We start from the raw sequence: 19076 nt of genomic DNA, 5'->3' as shown, positions 1-19076 counted from the left end.
CTTACATCAAATCATCAACCTCACTCAACAATCAAATACTCATAAGACACTTTCAATCTCCTCTAGTCCTATAGAGTATTCTCAACCCAAACAAACACAAACCCAAACCCTTGTGCACCCTTTCAACATAACCAAACACATACCCATATGCTCCCATACATCATACCTATGTAGACCCTCTCAATCTCCTCTAGTCCACTCACAAACAAACATACACACCTATAAGACGTAGAGCCCCAATACTCCTATGGGGTGTCTATCCCACAAAACCCTACAACTCACTTACATCTTTTTCTCATACCTAACACTGTAGAGACTTCACCTATTTATAACCATACAAACTTGCCCATTAAGAATCCCTCTCTTAGAATTCTTCTCCTGTAAGTTAAACTTACCTATTAAGAATCCCTTTCCTTTTAGAATTCTTCTCTTGCAAGTCAACTTACCTATTAAGAATCCTCTTTCTCTTGGAATTCTTCTTTTGCAAGTCTTCTTGTCCATCAAACAATATCTGACAAATCTCAAACAAATCTCTTATGGGATTTGAGTCAATATTCTCAACAAGCTCTATGTAGAGTGTCCTTAGACGGAACTCCATGTGGCCTTCCAACGAAAACAAGGTTTGGTTTTTTATGGAAAACAGAAAATTTCCATTAATCAACTAACTACTCGATTTCTTTACTCGCGTTTGAAGTTTTTTAGTATGTTTCCTCTCTCAAATAGTTTATCAGTGCTAGGGTATTGATATCTTGTTTTTATATCAGGTTGGAGTCTGCAGGACCATTGTATTGCTGGAATGAACTAATCACATTGAGTACTAAATATCGAGATTTAACTGCACACTCACAACTTGCTTTGACAGTGAGTAGAAAATTTAAAGTTCCTTTGGTTTCTCATTGCATTGGTGATTTCAAGTTGTGTTCTCTTTTTGTGTGGGTTGGCAATGTGGATTCGTGTGTCAGTTAATGAGTGTTAAAAATATACGTTGGAGAACTTTGTTCCATGCATACATTTTGTGACACCTACCATATCAACGTCCCATTTATTTGATTCTTTCTAGGCATGCGGGGGCAAAATATTAGCTGCGTCTGTTGCATTATCTTCCCATAGGAATTCCTGCATATTCTGAAATGGAAAAGGCTTTTTCAGAATGCTAGTAATCATCAATGAAGCAACATCAACAACAACAATAATAATAAAAACCATTGAGCTTGTTTTCAAAGTCAAACAATGAAGCTGAATGGACCTTCGCAATGCCTTCACCGACGGCCTTTCCATAAATAATATCGGTGAATTCTTTCCCATACTCATCAAAAGCAGTTTTCCACTCAACCTCATGGCTTGCAACTTCACCATGGATTCTACGGTAGCTATCATTCATCGAAGCCTTAGAGAACCCAATGGAACCACGGCTCCAACTGGAACCCTAAACCGACCTGCAGGAGATGGTTTGAGACGGTTGCAATCCTCCTTGTCACGGCGTTGAGTTCCTTGTCTGAAATATGCGCCATTGTAGGAGTTCAGGAAATGTTGGTAAGAAGAGATATGGTTTAGCTTTGACTTTGGATTTTTGAAGATTTGGTGTGATCAAAAAATGGAATTATTGAAGCGAGGAGTGGACTTGAAAGAGAGGGAAGAGTTTTTACCTTTTTTTATGCGGATGGTGGAGATGACTAGAGAGAACTGACAAGTGACAAGGGATAGCGTTGCTTGCGCCGTGGTGATTGAGATTCGCGCTGTGTGTTGTAGCCAATTTTGCAGGTTGGATAAGGTAAGATGTCGCTTACGGACGTTACAACCCGGTGCGTTTGAACGTTGGTCTATGTCTATCTAAGTGCACCGTTTCATTAGCTGCTCCCTCTATAAATATATAAAATATAAACAAATGATATCGGCTGTTATTCGTTCGTTTCAAATGGAATTATTTAAAATTAAATTAATTAAATTATAATATTTTATTTTTATTAAATTAATTGAATTTATTAATTTTAAAATTTAATTAATCAAATTTAATTTATTTAATTCTTGAATTAATCTAATTATAAAATTCATTTAGATCAAGCTATATTTTAAACTTTTAATTTGTTCATTTAAAATAAAATTAAAAAATAGTTTAATAAAATATTTAAATATCATAATATTAAGTTAAAAATTTTAATAACTTATAAAATAAAATAAAATATTTAAATTCAAAATTTAACTATATTAATTTTACATTAATTTATAAAAGGTGATATTTTGAGGTTTGAATTTTAATCCGTTTAACTAAATTTATTAATACCATATAGACAACATTTTGATTTTATTTAAAAAATAATATTATTATTTAAATATATTATTTCAGATTTTTTTAATTTAATATAAATATGTTAATTAAACATACATGTATATAATAATACTATTAATAATATACAAAATAAATATATAGTATTTTTAAATTTCAAATAAATAAATTTAAAAATATATAAAATAATATCATCATTTTAAGTTTAAAAATATAAGAAAACAATAAAAAGTGGCGAGACAAGCTATTAAGTTTCAACTTTAATTTTTATATTTTATTCTTTAATTTTATTTTTATTAAATAAAATTTTTTTTAAAAGTCAGCATCTTATGTACTGACCGAAAATTATAAATCCACCGAAATGGACGACATGGTATTAATAAATGTAGTTAAATGGATAAAAATTTGAACCTTAAAATATCAACTTTTATAAATTGATGTATAAATTAATAGAGTTAAATTTTAAATTTAAATAATTTGTTTGTTTTATAAGTTATTAAAATTTTTAATTTAATATTAGGATATTAAATATTTTATTAAATTATTTTTAATTTATTTCAAATGAACAAATTAAAATTTTAAAATTAACTTAATCTAAATGAATTTTATAATTAAATTAATTCAAGAATTAAATAAATTAAATTTGATTAATTAAATTTTAAAATTAATAAATCCAGTTAATTTAATGAAAATAAAATATTATAATTCAATTTATTTTATTTTAAATAATTCCATTTGAAATGAACGAATAACAGCCCGTATCATTTGTTTATATTTTATATATTTATAGAGGCAGCAGCTAATGAAACGGTGCACTTGGTAACGTCCGCAAGTGACATCTTACCTTATCCGATCTGCAGAACTGGCTACAACGCAGCGCACGAATCTGAAAAACCACACGGCGCGAGCAACGGCATCCCTTGTCACTTGTCAGTTCTCTGTAGTCATCCCCACCATCCGCATAAAAAAAAAAAAAACTCTTCCCTCTCTTTCAAGTCCACTCCTCGCTTCAATAATTCCATTTTTAAATCACACCAAATCTTAAAAAATCCAAAGTCAAAGCTAAACCATATCTCTTCTTACCAACATTTCCTGAACTCCTACAATGGCGCATATTTCAGACAAGGAACTCAACGCCGTGACAAGGAGGATTGCAACCTTCTCAAACCATCTCCTGCAGGTCGGTTTAGGGTCGAATTCCAGTTGGAGCCGTGGTTCCATTGGGTTCTCCAAGGCTTCGATGAATGATAGCTACCATGGAATCCATGGTGAAGTTGCAAGCCATGAGGTTGAGTGGAAAACTGCTTGTGATGAGTATGGGAAAGAATTCACCGATATTATTTATGAAAAGGCCGTCGGTGAAGGCATTGCGAAGGTCCATTCAGCTTCATTGTTTGACTTTGAAAACAAGCTCAATGGTTTTTATTGTTGTTATTGTTGTTGTTGTTGCTTTTTTTAGATTACAATAAACAGGTCAGAGAGAAGAAATGCGTTCCGGCCGCAGACGATCAAGAAGCTTATACGTGCATTTAACGACGCCAGGGATGATAATTCCGTGGGAGTCATAATTCTCACGGGGAAGGTAATTTCCAATTTTCAATTTTCCATCATATCCACAAATTATTGACTTTTTTTTTTTTTAATGTTGATACTACTTGACAATCTGATGCTGCAGGGAAGCAAGGCATTTTGTAGCGGGGGTGACCAAACGTTGCGAAAAGCGGATGGTTATGCTGATTTTGAAAATTTTGGCCGCCTTAATGTTTTAGATCTTCAGGTACAAATTCCACATATGCTGAAGGCAACACCTTGTTTTTTTCCTCCATTAAACATCTCTGATTCTTTAATTTATTAGTTACTCTATCTATCTTGATTTTAATCCAATTGCAGGTACAAATTAGGCGTCTTCCGAAACCAGTGATAGCAATGGTGATTTTTTTTTCTTGTTCCAACATAATGACAATATTCATGCCTTTGTTGTTCCGATTTCGTTTTGGTCTTTAAATTGCTATCGATCTTATAAGCCAGGTTGCTGGTTATGCTGTTGGAGGAGGACATGTGTTACATATGGTTTGTGATCTGACCATTGCTGCAGATAATGCTATTTTTGGCCAAACTGCTCCCAAGCTGATTACATACATATGTTCTGTTATTTCATGTAAAAAAGCTCGCTGGGAATGCCCTTCTTTAGCCCCTGCTTGGTTGATTTTGTGGTTTTCTTCTAGGATGGTGGTTGTAGACCACAGTCAAAACTCAAAAGTCTATTTCCTTGTACCAAAATTCGCGCTCCAAATTCTGGTGCAAGGTGCTTATGCTACTTTTGTTAATGTTTTTACGCTGATTACTTTTATCTGATTGCATATACCACAGGTAGGAAGTTTTGATGCTGGTTATGGAAGTTCAATTATGTCTCGTTTGGTAAGCAGTAAGAAAGATGTCAGCTTTTATTTGGCACATATGATATTCGTACTCTGTTTTATATGCAATCTGGATTTGGATTAACAGGTTGGACCTAAAAAGGCACGCGAAATGTGGTTTCTTGCAAGATTTTACACAGCTTCTGAGGCAGAGAAACTGGGACTTGTCAATGCTGTTGTGCCGGTGAGTTGTTCTCGTTATTAACAATTTTCTTTGCCTCTTCCATGATCTAATCACCATCTCCTCATTTTCTCCCATTAATCAATTCCTCAACAGCTAGAGAAATTAGAGCGAGAAACAATTAAATGGTGCAGAGAGATCTTAAGAAACAGTCCAACAGCAATTCGAGTGCTGAAATCAGCTCTTAATGCAGTTGATGATGGCCATGCTGGACTACAGGTACTTGTATTTCATTGTTTTTTTTTTTTTTTTTGGATAAGCTGAATTTTTATTTATCCAAAGTCAGCAGGAATCTGCTACAATATAACTATTCTACAACTTAACAAACAAAAGAACACAATTCATAAACAACTTATTCTAAAAAATCTACATTAAGATTTCAATCTTCACTTTGTTTACCATATCTCCTGCAATATGTTTCAATCCATGTAGCCTATATCTTACAATTTCCTTGACTTTGTCCACCATTTGTGCTGTTGTCATCTCCCCTTGCTTGAATATCCTTTGGTTCCTTTCCCCCCATATGAAATATATACACGCATTCCAGGCAATTCTCAACAGAGATGAGATCAAGGCTTTCCCTTTTAACCTGTTCTCTGACCAGCTCAGTTCTGTGTACCAACTTCCTACTCTTCTATCAATCTTGCATGGCTGAGGAATCTTTTGCCAAACTTCTTTTGAATAGACACACTCAAAAGTAAACATGGTCTCTTGTTTCATATTCATTGTGGCATAAGCTGCTTCTACTATCAATTTCCATTCCCCATGATCTCAACCTATCCTTCATTGGAAGCCTATTCAAAATCGCCATCCAGGTTATTAGCGAATGTTTTGGGATGTGATACTTGAACCATATTAGTTTCTGCCACCTCACTTTCTGTTATTGTGGTCTGATCTTTTTCCATACCATGGTAGTGTCATAACATCCTTTTGGAAATGGCCATACCTCCACTCCATTTTCCCTTTTGATGAAGCTTTGCACAATCTGCCTTGTTTGAAGCAATTTCCTCCAATTCCAACTACTAGTTTGCTTGGCTGCTACTTGCCATATGTTGCTCCCTTTCAATTATTAAGCTTCAATCCAAGCAATCCACGAAGAACCAGCTTTTGCTTATCGACCAGATGTTCTGCAAGACACAAGCTAGATTTCAGGTCAAGATATCTTTAACATTGAGCCCCCCTCTTGGGATAGCATATTGCCTGCCAGTTTACTCGGGCTCCTTTTGCTGATCCTTCTTTTCCTTTCCAAAAGAATCCAGAACTTAACTTGTTTATCCTCTTCAGCACATGTTTTGGGAGAATGAAATGCCTACACCAATAGTTATGCACACTAAAAAGCACTGACTGCACTAGTTGTAACCTGCCAGCGTATAATAAGTGTCTTGTAGCCCAACTATTAATCCTTGCTATTATCTTGTCAACTAAGGGTGCACGGTCTTTCTCTGTGAGCCTTCTAGTTACCAATGGGACCCCAAGGTACCTAACTGGTAACGTACCAATCTTAAACCCAGAAGCTTGCTGGATTCTGGCCAGTTCTTCCCTGCTAACCCCTGCCTGATAAAGCTCACTTTTCTCACAGTTCAACTGTAGACCAGACATAGTATAAAATGCCTCTAACACCACCTTTATCCCTGCCATTGAATCCAATGTTCCCTTTGCGAAAATCAACAAGTCATCAGCAAAGCAAAGGTGAGTTAATTTAATTCCTTTGCATTTAGGATGATAATCAAAGACACCAGCTTCGGCAGCAGCATCCAATATTCTGGAAAGAACATTAATAGCTAGATCAAACAAGTAAGGGGAAAGTGGATCTCCCTCCCGCACTCCCCTTACTCCTTTAAAATAGCCTACTAGTCCACCATTAAGCGATAAAGAAAAGAAAAAAGTAGTAATGCAACTTCTTATCCATCCTATAAACTGATTTGGTAGCTTCATTGCGTGCAAGACTGAGAGTATGAAGGTCCGGTCCACTGAATCAAAAGCCTTCTGAAGATCAATCTTGATTGCACATCTTGGAGATAAAGTGGATCTGCCATATCCTCGAACCATTTCTTGAGCTAGCAATACATTATCCGTGATCTATTTTCTATAAATGCACTTTGATTACTACTTATCATCCCAAGCAGATTTTTCTTTAACCAATTAGCCAGAATCCTAGTGATACATTTGTAGATTGTGGTGCAGCAAGAAATCGGTTTGTAATCCCTTGTTCTATTAGGATAGTTGCATTTAGGAACTAATGCTACTATTGTAGAGTTGAAAGCAGGTAGCATATTCCCAGTTTGAAAAAAAAAAATGCTCTATAGCCTTAGTAACCTCATCTCCCACAATGCTCCAAGTTTGTTTGAAGAAATGTGCCGTAAAACCATCAGGGCCTGGGGATTTCTCTCCATTCAATGAAAACATTGTCTTCTAAATTTCCTTTTTAGTTACTGGTTGTATGAGAAAATCTTGAGCCTTTGTAGATAAGGTCTCTTGAAAGAGCTCTGCCAAAAACTCATGTGTGCATCCTGTAACATTTTGATCCTTAGTTCCAATTAACTTCTGAAAGGAGGAGATTGCTTCCTGCGAAATCTGGTCAAATGTATCCAATCTCTTCCCTTCTGGATCCATTAAGACTCGTATGGTATTCTTTTTATGCTTTGCTGCTACCAGTCTGTGGAAAATTTTTGTATTTTGATGACCATCTTACAGCCATCTTATTCTTGATTTCTGCCTATAATAACTCTCTTCAGCCTTCATCAGGTCCTTGAGTTCTTCATATAGACTTCTCTCAGTCATAACCAGTTCTTTTGGTGGGTTTTGAGTTAGAATGGCTTTCTGCATTACTTCCAGCTCTTTCCTCTTTGCCTGCACTCTACCAGACAGATTTCCATAGCTTTGAAGATTGAACTTCCTGAGCTCCAGTTTCAACCTCTTTAACTTCTTATGCAATATTAGCATTGGGCTACCTTTGATAGGGTTTTCCCATGATCTTTCCACAATTAACTTGCACTTCGGATTCCCTGTCCGATAGTTAAAAAACTTAAAAGGCTTTGGTGGGAATTGAATTGTCATGCTGAGTTTGACAAGTGTAGCATTGTGATCAGAGACTTCTGGGGCTAAGAACTCAACATGCGACTGTGGGAGAGTTGAAAGCCAAGAGTCATTGATCAAAACTTCCTTGCTAAGTAACTTCCTAACTGATGGTTAGACCAAGTAAATTGAGGTCCAAGTAAATCTATCCAACTTCCTTGCTAAGTAACTTCCTAACTGATGGTTAGACCAAGTATATTGAGGTCCAACATAAGCATGATCATACAAGCCTAGTTGAATTAAGCAATTCTGAAAATCTTTCATCTCTGAGTTTACTGATCGAACTCCATTATAATCTGAGCTTTCAGAGGGATGGACTATGACGTTAAAATCCCCAGCCAAAATGGTTGTCTTACACTATACCACCGATATGAGATAAGTTCAACCACAAGTTCTTTCTTTGAACACCATCATTACTCCCATAAATGGCAGAAAAATAAACTTTCCTGATTTCATATTGTAACACACAAGTAATACTTTGCTCAGAAAACTCTAGTAGATCTACTTGTACATGATCTGTCCAGAACATCCACGTCTTTCTGTTTGGAGATGCTGCATAATTGTGAAGAATAACCCAGCCACGAAAATGCTTTTCCAGCACAGGCTGCATTTTATGATGCTTTATTCTAGTTTCTAATAAACACACAATATCTGCCCTCATTCTATTTATTCTATCTACAACACTCTTTTGTCTTCGAGGATCATTAAGTCCTCTAGTAATCCATACTATCAGTTTCATGTTGAAGAACAACTAGGCTTACATCCAGAGGCAGTGGCTTCTGCCTTAACCTTCTTCCCCTTATCAACTGGACCTTTCTTCTTGTTTTTAAGGGCCTTCATTAAATCAGCAACACCTGCAGATACTGCTCTCTGTTTCCTTGGTGAGAATGGAATTATCTCTTCAGCCTCATTTTTAGAACTCTGATGTACACTGCCTTCGTCCACTACCAATTCTGATTCCTGCAGAGCTTCTAAGATCGAGAATCTATTAACAGAGCCTGCTCTAGCAGTTGGGAGTGCAATCAGAACCTCATTTTTCCTTATGGCACTATCTGGTTGTAACTCATCCACTTCAGTCATCTTTGCCTCCTGCATAGCCATATTACCCTTATATTTATGCACCCAGACCATTGCTTCTATCTTTATTGTCCTTGTACAAGTTTTATCATTGTGCCCAAATATACAACAGTGCTTGCATTTCTGGGGCATCCATGGAATTTCTACTGAAACAGACATAATTGATCCATCCCTTCTTTCCACATCAATGAACTTTGGCACTTCCATACTTGCCTTCTTCTCAATACAAATCTTTGCATATGCCAGTCTCTGCTTATTTGCAGTGATTGAATCCATATATAATGGATTACCTAGGGCGCTAGCTATATAGCTAAGTCCCTTTTCGTATAGAGCTCAAGTGGTATATTGCCCAATTGCACCCATACTAGCAGCATTTCCATATTAAACTCTAATGATCGCATTCCTGGCTCCCATTTCCGAACAATCAATGGTTTGTTCTGGATATGCCATGGTCCATGTTCTATCACCCAATCCCTAACTTCCTCATTTGGGAATTGAATGACAAACAGATTCATTCCAGCAGGCTTGATCTCAATTAAACCGCTTTTCCCCTATAAAACATTAACCATCTTTTGAAATAAATTGAAATTTGGCATCCTCCCAATGAACTGAGCTACCAGCAAGCTTTGCCATTGATGGATACCTTCCTCGAAGACATCAGGAGGTGTTACAGTTATTCTGCCATCTGTCTGTTGAGGGGGAAAGTACTCTAACGCTTGATCCACTGAGGCTGCAAATAGATTCCTCCAATCCATCGTGCTCTCCTTTTGATTTACCTCTTCCATGTCTGATTCAACTCGGTCATCCATTTTTGCCCCAACTCCTTTGATCTCAGATCTCCTAATTGGATCAGAGGTCATTCCTGTTGAAATCCCCAATTTACTCATCACAAATTTGCAATAAGCCAATGAGAAATACGTACTCAACACGTATTAACAATAATGAGCAACTACAGCAAAAAACTATGAAATATTGATGGATTGGCCAAGAAAATGATGAGAAAATCGAATAAGACGAGAAATTACTAGGCTCAAAGAAGACCGGCTAACGTGAGCTAGAAACCTGTATTTCATTGTTGCAGCAGTCTGTTTTGACCAAATGGCTAAACTAAACTGGATCATAATGATCCCTCACTGTTCAGGCAAAAAGGAAAAAAAAAAAAAAAAAGAAACCTTGGCTTTATTTAACCTACTTTTGCAGGAACTCGGTGGAAATGCTACACTAATTCTTTATGGCACTGAAGAAGTGAGAGACAGCATATGTGCAGCGTAGACGCCCAGATTTTTCAAAATTTACTAGGTTACCTTAATTTTTGCAGCTGCATTTGCGTTAAAAATGTGGACTCTACCAGTCTTTGAATGGTTTCACCTATAAAACAATCTTTTTTATGTAATTCCTATTGTCTGATCTTGCAAATTCAATTTATCTATACTCTCTTTTTTTTTTCTTCATTTTTCAAACACATTGTGTTTTTTTTATATATTTTAAATGAATTTTTAATTATAAAACAAAATGTTAAACAACAATATTATAAAAAAAATAAATTTTATAATATAAAATTTGCAAACATAAAAACTTTTTTCTTCAAAGTCAGAAAAACACTAACATACCAGTACACTAGTAATTTTCTTCATTGGGTAAACCATACTTGTATTGTAAGGCCATCTCCACCTGATTTGTACCACCTTCTTATATTGGCCATTGAATCGCGGGCCCAGCAATATGATCCCAACGGGTCACTTCCACGTCAACTTCGATAATACGTTGCACCTCCTCTCAGCCTTTCCTCTGTACTCCATGCAAGTTCCAGTATCCCATAAATTATTTTAGGGATAAAATGCATAAATAGATATCTAACTTTAAGAAGATGATGTTTGGCTCATAGAATCTTAAATTTTGAAAAAAAATATGATATTTGAGAAAGTTTGATGCTCAAAGTTTTGTTTGATTTTCAGAATATACCGTAATTAGATTCACTTTTTTTATTGAAGATATCTTAATTTATTAGTTCATGTATAATTACTCTAATTTCTTTGAAAGCGATAGACAATCTTTCATTTTGTTTTAATAAAAAATATTCAAACAATAAAAGATAATTTTAGCAGTAAAAGAAAATAAAGACTTTAATTTTTTTAATTAAATATACCAATTATGTTATTTAACTAGGCATTAAACCATAATTATTGTATTAAAATATAAAAATTATCAATTATGGCATTTGGAATAGCTGAATGCCTTATTTGCTTTTGTAAATATATTAGAAAAAATATCAAATAAGGCATTTGTTCAAAAGAACCACCTTATTTGAATGAATAAAAAATTTGAAATATCATCTATCAAATAAGATATTTGAAAAAAAGAAACGTTTTATTTGAATGGGTTTTGTAAATATGTTCAAAAAAAGTATCAAATAAGGTATTTATTTAAAAAAAAGTTCCTTAATTGATTATCAATTAAGACATCTTTCCATTGAAGCATCACCTTAATAGCCACTTGAATCTTTATCAAACTAATCAATCATGTCATAATAAAATTTTTGATACCTTAAACAAAATTTTAATACATCACAATTAAGGGGTGCTTTAATTAATTATTAATTAAGGCGTTTTTCTATTGAAATGTCGCCCTAATAGCCACTTGAATTTTTATCAAATTTTTATTGATAATCAATCATGTTATAACATGATCTTCAAAACTCTAAACAAAATTGTAATATGTGGTAATTAAGGGGTTTCTTCCTTGAAACGCTTTAATTGTCATATATTAAAATTAATTTAAAAATAAGATAAATTTTTAAAAAAAAATAGTTAAAACTAAGTTTCAAACTTGTTTTTAAAAGGATAATGGATATGCGACAAATTTTTTATTCAGGTCAAATTTAAAAATAAGATAACTTTTTTCTTCGGAATCCCAAAATACAATAAGGAGAGGTAGATTTTTTATTTTAGAACTTGGGTATTGTTAAAAATTTGACATTTTCTCTCATAATTAGATTATCTTAAATCAAATGTGGGAAATAAATACCTACTATCAAGATTTTGATGAAAAATTTATAGATTCTCTCAAACCAACCATTCTTTAATAATAGTTTTAAAATGATTATTTAAATATTAAAATTTTTTAATTTAATTATTTAAATTTAAGTAAGTTTTTTTATCACTTCATCATTAGTGTTTACGGATGTCTTGATGTAATAATATCACATTAATTGTGAGGTGTTACTTGACATTATCACATTATTTGATAAATTAAGTAGTATTATTGGCATGGTATTTTAAATTTTGAAAAAAAAATAAATTTTGATCACTTAGCTTTACAAGAATTTTTATTTTGATCATTTAATTTTAAAATTTTACAATTTAATTAGTAATAAATAAAATTTCAAATTTTATAAAAAATTGATATTTGGGTAAAGAATAAAAAATGCTCCTAAATTATAATTCAATAATTATTTAAGTTTTTAATATTTTATTATAATCAATTAAGTCTTTAATCTTCTATTTTGATTTAATTGAACTTTTAAATAGACAAAATCTAATCATGTGGTTAAATTTAACCTTCGAACTATAATCAGTTAAACTCTTAGAATTATCTTAAAAGAGAGAGAAAGGTTGAGAAAAAGGGAAGAATAACAAAAAAATATTTTATTTAATTTTTACATATATTAATTACGTCATGTGTCAAATTTTAATCTATTTTATTGATATCAGATATAATTTTCTCTTAATTGATAAAAATTTATTGGCATTAACTTTTTCATTCAAATAAATGTTTAATTGAATACAAATGGATGTTGGAGAGATTTATTGATCGATTGTCATAACGTCTAGGTTTGTGGCCCTATCGTTAAATATTGACTTGAAGAATCACCACCAATCTTTTTTGTTTAGATGCGATTGACCATTTAATTGAATCTATCAATTTTAAAAAAGAAATCCTAAGTTTAACATAGGTATCTTTAAAAGGTAGATTCAATGTTTGCAAAATCAAAACTAGGTCCAAGAGTACGGTTATGTGTGAGAAAAGTTATAGTAACCTCACAACGCCCATCGAAAAATAATACCAGCTCGATTTCGTGTTATCCATTAAATCTTAAAAATTTTACCAAGTAATTAATTATTAAAAATTATTTTTAATTGATTCCAATACTTTTGGTAGAAAATTAAAAAAATTCCCTTACCTTAAGAATATATAAAAAAATTATTGTTTCTTTTGTAGATGCTCAATCGTCAAATTATTTAACATTAAAAGATTTTCAAGAAAAGAAAAAGGAATAATACTTAACCTTTTATGGGGATCTCTTTTATTTTTTTATTTTTTACTTTAAAAAAATTTTATGCCTTTATGCAAGAAAAATTGATACTTTCAACTTTTTTTAAAGCATTTATGAAATTTTTATCTTAAAAAAAAATTAATACTTTTAACTTTTTCTTAAAAATGCCTTTTTTATTGAAATTTTATTTTCAAGAAAATTTGATACTTTCAATTTTTCTTCAAAATACCTTTGTTGAAATTTGTTTTTCAGGAAAAATTGATACTTTCAACTTTTCCTCAAAAATACCTTTTTTGAAATTTTTAATTTTAAGAAAAATTGATACTTGCAACTTTTCCCCAAAATGCTTTTTTTGAAATTTTTATTTCAAAGAAAAATTGATACCTTCAACTTTTTTTCAAAAATACTTTTTGAAATCTTTATTTGCAAGAAAAATTGATACTTTCAACTTTTCCTCAAAAATATTTTGTAAATTTTTATTTTCAAGGAAAATTGATACTTTCAACTTTTCCTCAAAAATGCTTTTTAAAATTTTTATTTTCAAAGAAAATTAATACTTTTAATTTTTTCTCAAAAATGTTTTTTGAGATCTTTATTTTCAATAAAAATTGATACCTTCAACTTTTCCTCAAAAATATTTTTTGAAAATTTTTTATTTTCAAGGAAAATTAATACTTTTAATTATTTCTCAAAAATACATTTTTAAAAAATTTTATTTTCAAGAAATCATTGAAAATTAAAGCATGTTTAATTAAATAAATAAATGAATTCAATTTAATCAATAAATACATAAGCAAAAAAATCATAATAAATAAATAATAAATAAGTAGAAAAATAGAGAAAAAAAATTGGTGCGGCTCGACTAGGCTCGAATAGAGTGTAGCTCTAGAGACAAACTCAGCTGAGGCGGCTTGGTATGTAGCTCAGCTTAAAAGCTCAATAGGGAAGAATGAAAATGGGCTGGTGGGTCAATGCATTATGGGTTGGGTTGGATTTTAGGCGACACGTGGATCCTACCCACTTTTTAACTATTCAAAACAGTATCATTTCTATTGGTATAAAAGCTAAGAATTCTTCCTTTTTCTTCAGATGTCTCCCTTGCTCTCTCTCTCTTCTCTTTTCTATTTCCCTCTTTAGGTGATTTTCAATCATTGTTTGTCATTGAATGATGCTGAAAAAATCATTGGTTTTTGGGTTTTATCGTCGAAAATTAGATTTTTCACTAAAAAGTTATCGAAAAATTCAACCTAATTCTGAAATTTCCAAAAAATTTCCAAAAAATGCAAAAAATTTCCTAAAAAAAAAAAAACTAATCCTCCAATCTAAACAATGAATTTCTCAGAAACCTCATACTTTAAACTATAGCTTCTTCAAAAAAAATTTTATTCTGATTACCTCTTATTTTCTCCCCCTTCTCTCTGTGTCCCTATTCTTGTGATTGCTGGCTTTTATATAAGGTTAATTCGAGATTGAACGAGGATTTGAAAATCAAAATCCCTCTATCCCCTAATCTGTTTTCCTTGGTTTTAAAATAGGATCCCTTTATCCAGTTTTAAAATTTAATTTTCGATAGAGTTTTATTAGAATTGGAACTCTATTTTTACTTATTATTATTTTTCATTCTATAATCTTTATCCAAAGCCCACCAAGAAAATAGATTTGAAAAATGGGTATCTACGGTTGCCCTTATTTGTATATATTTTTTAAAACAAAAATTATGCAAAGACGTAAACACCCATTATGATCTTATTTAAGAAAAACAACACTTTGGCATAGTTTAGCTCGAGTCCAAAATGGAATGACCAAAAAATGGATCTAACATAAGTCGAAATCTAACATAAAATGACTTGAACTGATCATAATCTGAAATGAATAACTTAGACTGAGTTAAAGAAAGATTTGACATAAGTTAAAATTCAAAAACAAAACGGCATAGATTGAATCGAAGTCTAAAATGAATAACCTGGACTGAGCCAAAGAAGGATTTGACATAAGTCAAAATCTGAAAATTAAATGACCTAAATTGAACGGAAGTCTTAAATAAATAACTTGGACTGAGCTGAAAAAGGATTTGACATAAGTCAAAATCTGAAAACAAAATTACCTATACTGAACTAAAGTCTTAAATGAATAACTTGGACTGAACCAAAGAAAGATCTAGCATAAGCCAAAATCCGAAAATAGAATGGCTTGGATTGAACCAAAATTTAAAATGAATAACTTGGACTGAACCAAAGAAGGATTTAACATAAGTCAAAATTTGAAAACAAAATAACCTGGACTGAATCGAAGTCTAAAATGAATAACTTAGACTGAGTCGAAGAGGGATCTGGCATAGACCAAAATTCAAAAATAAAATAACCTGGATTGAACCGAAGTCTGAAATGAATAACTTAGACTGAACCAAAGAAGGATTTGACATAAGTCAAAATTCAAAAACAAAATGACCTAGACTGAACCAAAGTTTGAAATGAATAAGTTAGACTAAACCAAAGAAAGATCTGGCATAGATCAAAATTCAAAAATAGAATGACCTGAACTGAATTGAAGTCTGAAATGAATAAATTGGATTGAGCTAAAAAAAGATTTGGCATAGGTGAAAATTCGAAAACTGAATAACCTGGATTGAATCGAAGTGTGAAATGAATAACTTAGACTGAGTCAAAGAAAAATTTGACATAAGTCAAAACCCGAAAATAAAATGACCTGGATAGAACCGAAGTCTGAAAAGAATAATCTGGACTAAGCCAACATATATTAATATAGGTTGTATCAAAAGTTTAAAATAACTGTCGCTTCATTCTTGATAGCTCTAATCATCTATGATGTTGAAAACTTTCATGTAAAAGCAAAATGCTATGAAAATGCCAATTTTCGTAAAATACCTATATGAAATGTTATGAGATGTCAGGCTTATCTAATTATGGTAAAAAGATTTTCAAGCTTTTTTCTGTATCCATTTACCTACCAGTTATGGATCTTTTAACTTCTGAACATATTTGATTAAGGAATCAAATTATCATTGTTTTTTAGTTTCGACCAAACCAAGATCACCATTTCATTAAGTTTCCATTGCCTTCATTTTGGTTACCCATGCCACTCTTAGCTTTCTAGAGTAATAAAGAGAATTGTCATATCATTATTTGTTTATCCATTATCATTTTAATATAACAACAGATGTAAAGCAAATGCACATTTTTTTTGTCCCGGGTAAAGGGCAGACAAAAAAATAAAAATAATAAAAAAGGTTAGTGTTGACATTAGAAAAGAAATGGATTTATTGATTGAATGGGACTAAGTTACAAAGATAGGCTAAAATGAGCTATCGGATAATCATGACCAAAGTAACTTGGAGCTCTTCTTAAAAACCATCCAATTGAAGTCCTTAATCCTTTTGAGTTCATCAAATCACACTTGCCCCTTGCACTATGAAAGTAATGTCTTGAACCTCTATGCTACCTTTTTGGGCTTTCAACTTAGATATCATTTCTTAACTCAAACTGCTCTTTGTGGGTTTTTAATTTTAGCCACCTCTTTTTGGAACTCAAATTGCCCTTTACGGGTTTTCAATTTGAGTTTTTTTGTTTTTTAAACTCAAACTGTCTTTTATGGGTTTTCAATTTGTGCTTTTTTTTTTTTGAACTCAAACTGCCCTTTATGGGTTTTTAATTTGATTTCTTTTTTCTTTTTCTTTTTTTTTTTTTTGAACTTAAATAGCCCTTTATGGGTTTTTAATTTGAGCACTTTTTTTTTATTAAGAAAAGTACTTCTTCACAACATATGAATTTATTGAATTGGGCAAGTCTTCTCCATCCATTTCTGTCATGATTAAAGCTCCTTTCGAGAACACTTTCTTGACAATATATGGACATTTCCAATTTGGAGTTTATTTTCCTTTATTGTCATGTTAACTTAGAAGAATCCTTTTCAAAATCAACTCTTCTTCATGAAAACATTGGGTTAAATTTTCTTGTCATACACTTGCATCATTCTTTTTTGGTATAACTGACAATGACATAGTGATGTCAATATTTTCTCTTCAACAAAATTCAGTTACTCGTAATGCTCTCGAATCTATTCGACTTCTTTCAAATTGACTTCCATTAGGACTTTCAAAGAGGAAATTTCTACTTTCACTGGTAACACGGCTTCAATCTCATAGACCAAAGAAAATGGGGTTGCCCAATAGAGGTACATATTGATGCCTAATAAGTGTGTAAAACAAAAAGTAACTTTTCATGTCAATCTTTATAAGTCTCGATCATTTTCTTAAGAATCTTTTTAATATTCTTATTTGCTGCTTCTACTATCCCATTCATTTTTAGATGGTAAGGTATTGAGTTATGATGCTTGATCTGAAACTGGGCACATATCTCTTTCATCATTTTACTATTAAGATTTTTGGAATTATTTGAGATAATTTTTTTTGGAAGCTCATATCTGTATATTACTTCTTTCTTAATAAACTTACATACCACTAATCGTGTCACACTGGCATACGATGCAGCTTCAACCCATTTAATAAAATAGTCAATCATTACAAAAATGAACCTATATCCATTTGAAGCCTTCGGCGCGATGGGTTCAATAACATTTATGTCCCATATAAAAATTGCCCATGGGGGTGCTATAACATGTAGAGCATTTGGAGGGGCATGTATTTTATCTACGTAGATTTGGCACTTATGGCATTTTTTAGCATAATCTATGCAGTCACTTTTCATAGTTGACCAATAATACCCTGCCCTCATAATTTGTCTTGCCATCACGTGGCCACTTACATGAGCTCCACAATTCCTATCATGAATTTTTTCATGATCTTTCATGCTTTTATTGCATTCACACATATCATGAGAACTAGATCTTGATTCCTCTTATAGAAAATATTTTCGTCAAGAAAGAAACCCATAGCCAATCTCCTAATGATATTTTTGTCATTTTCAATTGTGTACTTTGGGTTTTTTTATTCTTCAAATATCGTAAAATGTCGTGATACCAAGGCTTCCCATTAACCTCTTCTTCGACATTTGAACAATGCGCTGGAAATTTTTTCACATCAAGCTTTATGGGTTGAATTTCAAAATTTATTTTCACTTTGTTCATAGTTGTTAATGTGGCTAGGGCGTCAGCAATTTGATTATCTTCTTTATGTAGGTGTTTAAATTGAATCTTCTCAAACTGTTTAACCAAGTCAATGACATACTTGTGATATTTTATCAGCTTTGTATCCATTGTTTTCCATTCTTCTCTTAACTAGTAAATAACCAAGGTTGAGTCTCTATAGGCTTCTAGTACTTTGATTTTTCTTTCAATTGCAGCTTGTAAGCCCATAACACCGGCTTCATATTCAGCTACATTATTAGTATAATTAAAGTTTAATCTTAGTGTGATAAGGATATAATTTCCTTTTGAAGATATCAAAACTGCCTAATTTTATGTCCTAAAGCATTTACAGCTCCATCAAAGTACATTTTTCAAGATTGCTCAGTATGCTCTTCCTCATTAACTTGGAAAATGACCATTAAGTCTTCATCTAAAAAATTAAACTTATTGGCTCATAATCATCAACAGTCTGTTCTGTTAGAAATTCAGCTATGACACTTTCTTTGATTACTTTCTGAGTTACGTAGACGATGCTGTATTCAGAAAGCATTATCTGTCATCGAGTTATTCTTCTAGATAAAGAGGATTTTTTAAAAATGTATTTGAGAGGATCTAATTTTGCTATGAGCCATATGGTATAGTATAGCATATATTGCCTAAGCCGAT

General features: G+C 32.2%; 1 protein-coding gene, 1 long non-coding RNA gene and 2 pseudogenes across 3 annotated transcripts in view; 3 read left to right on the top strand and 1 right to left on the bottom strand.

Annotated features, from left to right (window-relative positions):
- Positions 1-19076, top strand: part of LOC111287273 (phosphatidylinositol 3-kinase, root isoform) — a 37587-nt gene that overhangs the window by 1734 nt on the left and 16777 nt on the right. The gene's annotated exons all lie outside the window — the stretch shown is intronic.
- On the top strand, positions 564-1028 carry LOC149519336 (uncharacterized). The gene is made up of 2 exons (XR_016341277.1): positions 564-620; positions 765-1028. It is a non-coding gene; the product is annotated as an uncharacterized LOC149519336 (long non-coding RNA).
- Positions 3158-10459, top strand: LOC111288227 (1,4-dihydroxy-2-naphthoyl-CoA synthase, peroxisomal-like; annotated as a pseudogene). Its single transcript, XR_016341707.1, has 9 exons — positions 3158-3659; positions 3744-3866; positions 3960-4061; positions 4175-4213; positions 4313-4432; positions 4655-4702; positions 4790-4885; positions 4979-5101; positions 10235-10459. The product of XR_016341707.1 is annotated as a 1,4-dihydroxy-2-naphthoyl-CoA synthase, peroxisomal-like (transcript).
- Positions 8556-9697, bottom strand: LOC149519335 (uncharacterized; annotated as a pseudogene).

Source organism: Durio zibethinus, chromosome 4 (genome assembly GCF_047325235.1).
Source record: "Durio zibethinus cultivar Kanyao isolate XHJ-2024 chromosome 4, ASM4732523v1, whole genome shotgun sequence".
In the NCBI taxonomy this organism is placed as follows: domain Eukaryota; kingdom Viridiplantae; phylum Streptophyta; class Magnoliopsida; order Malvales; family Malvaceae; genus Durio; species Durio zibethinus.
The sequence above is the reverse complement of the archived record's forward strand: the minus strand, read 5'-3'. Positions and strand labels throughout refer to the sequence as shown.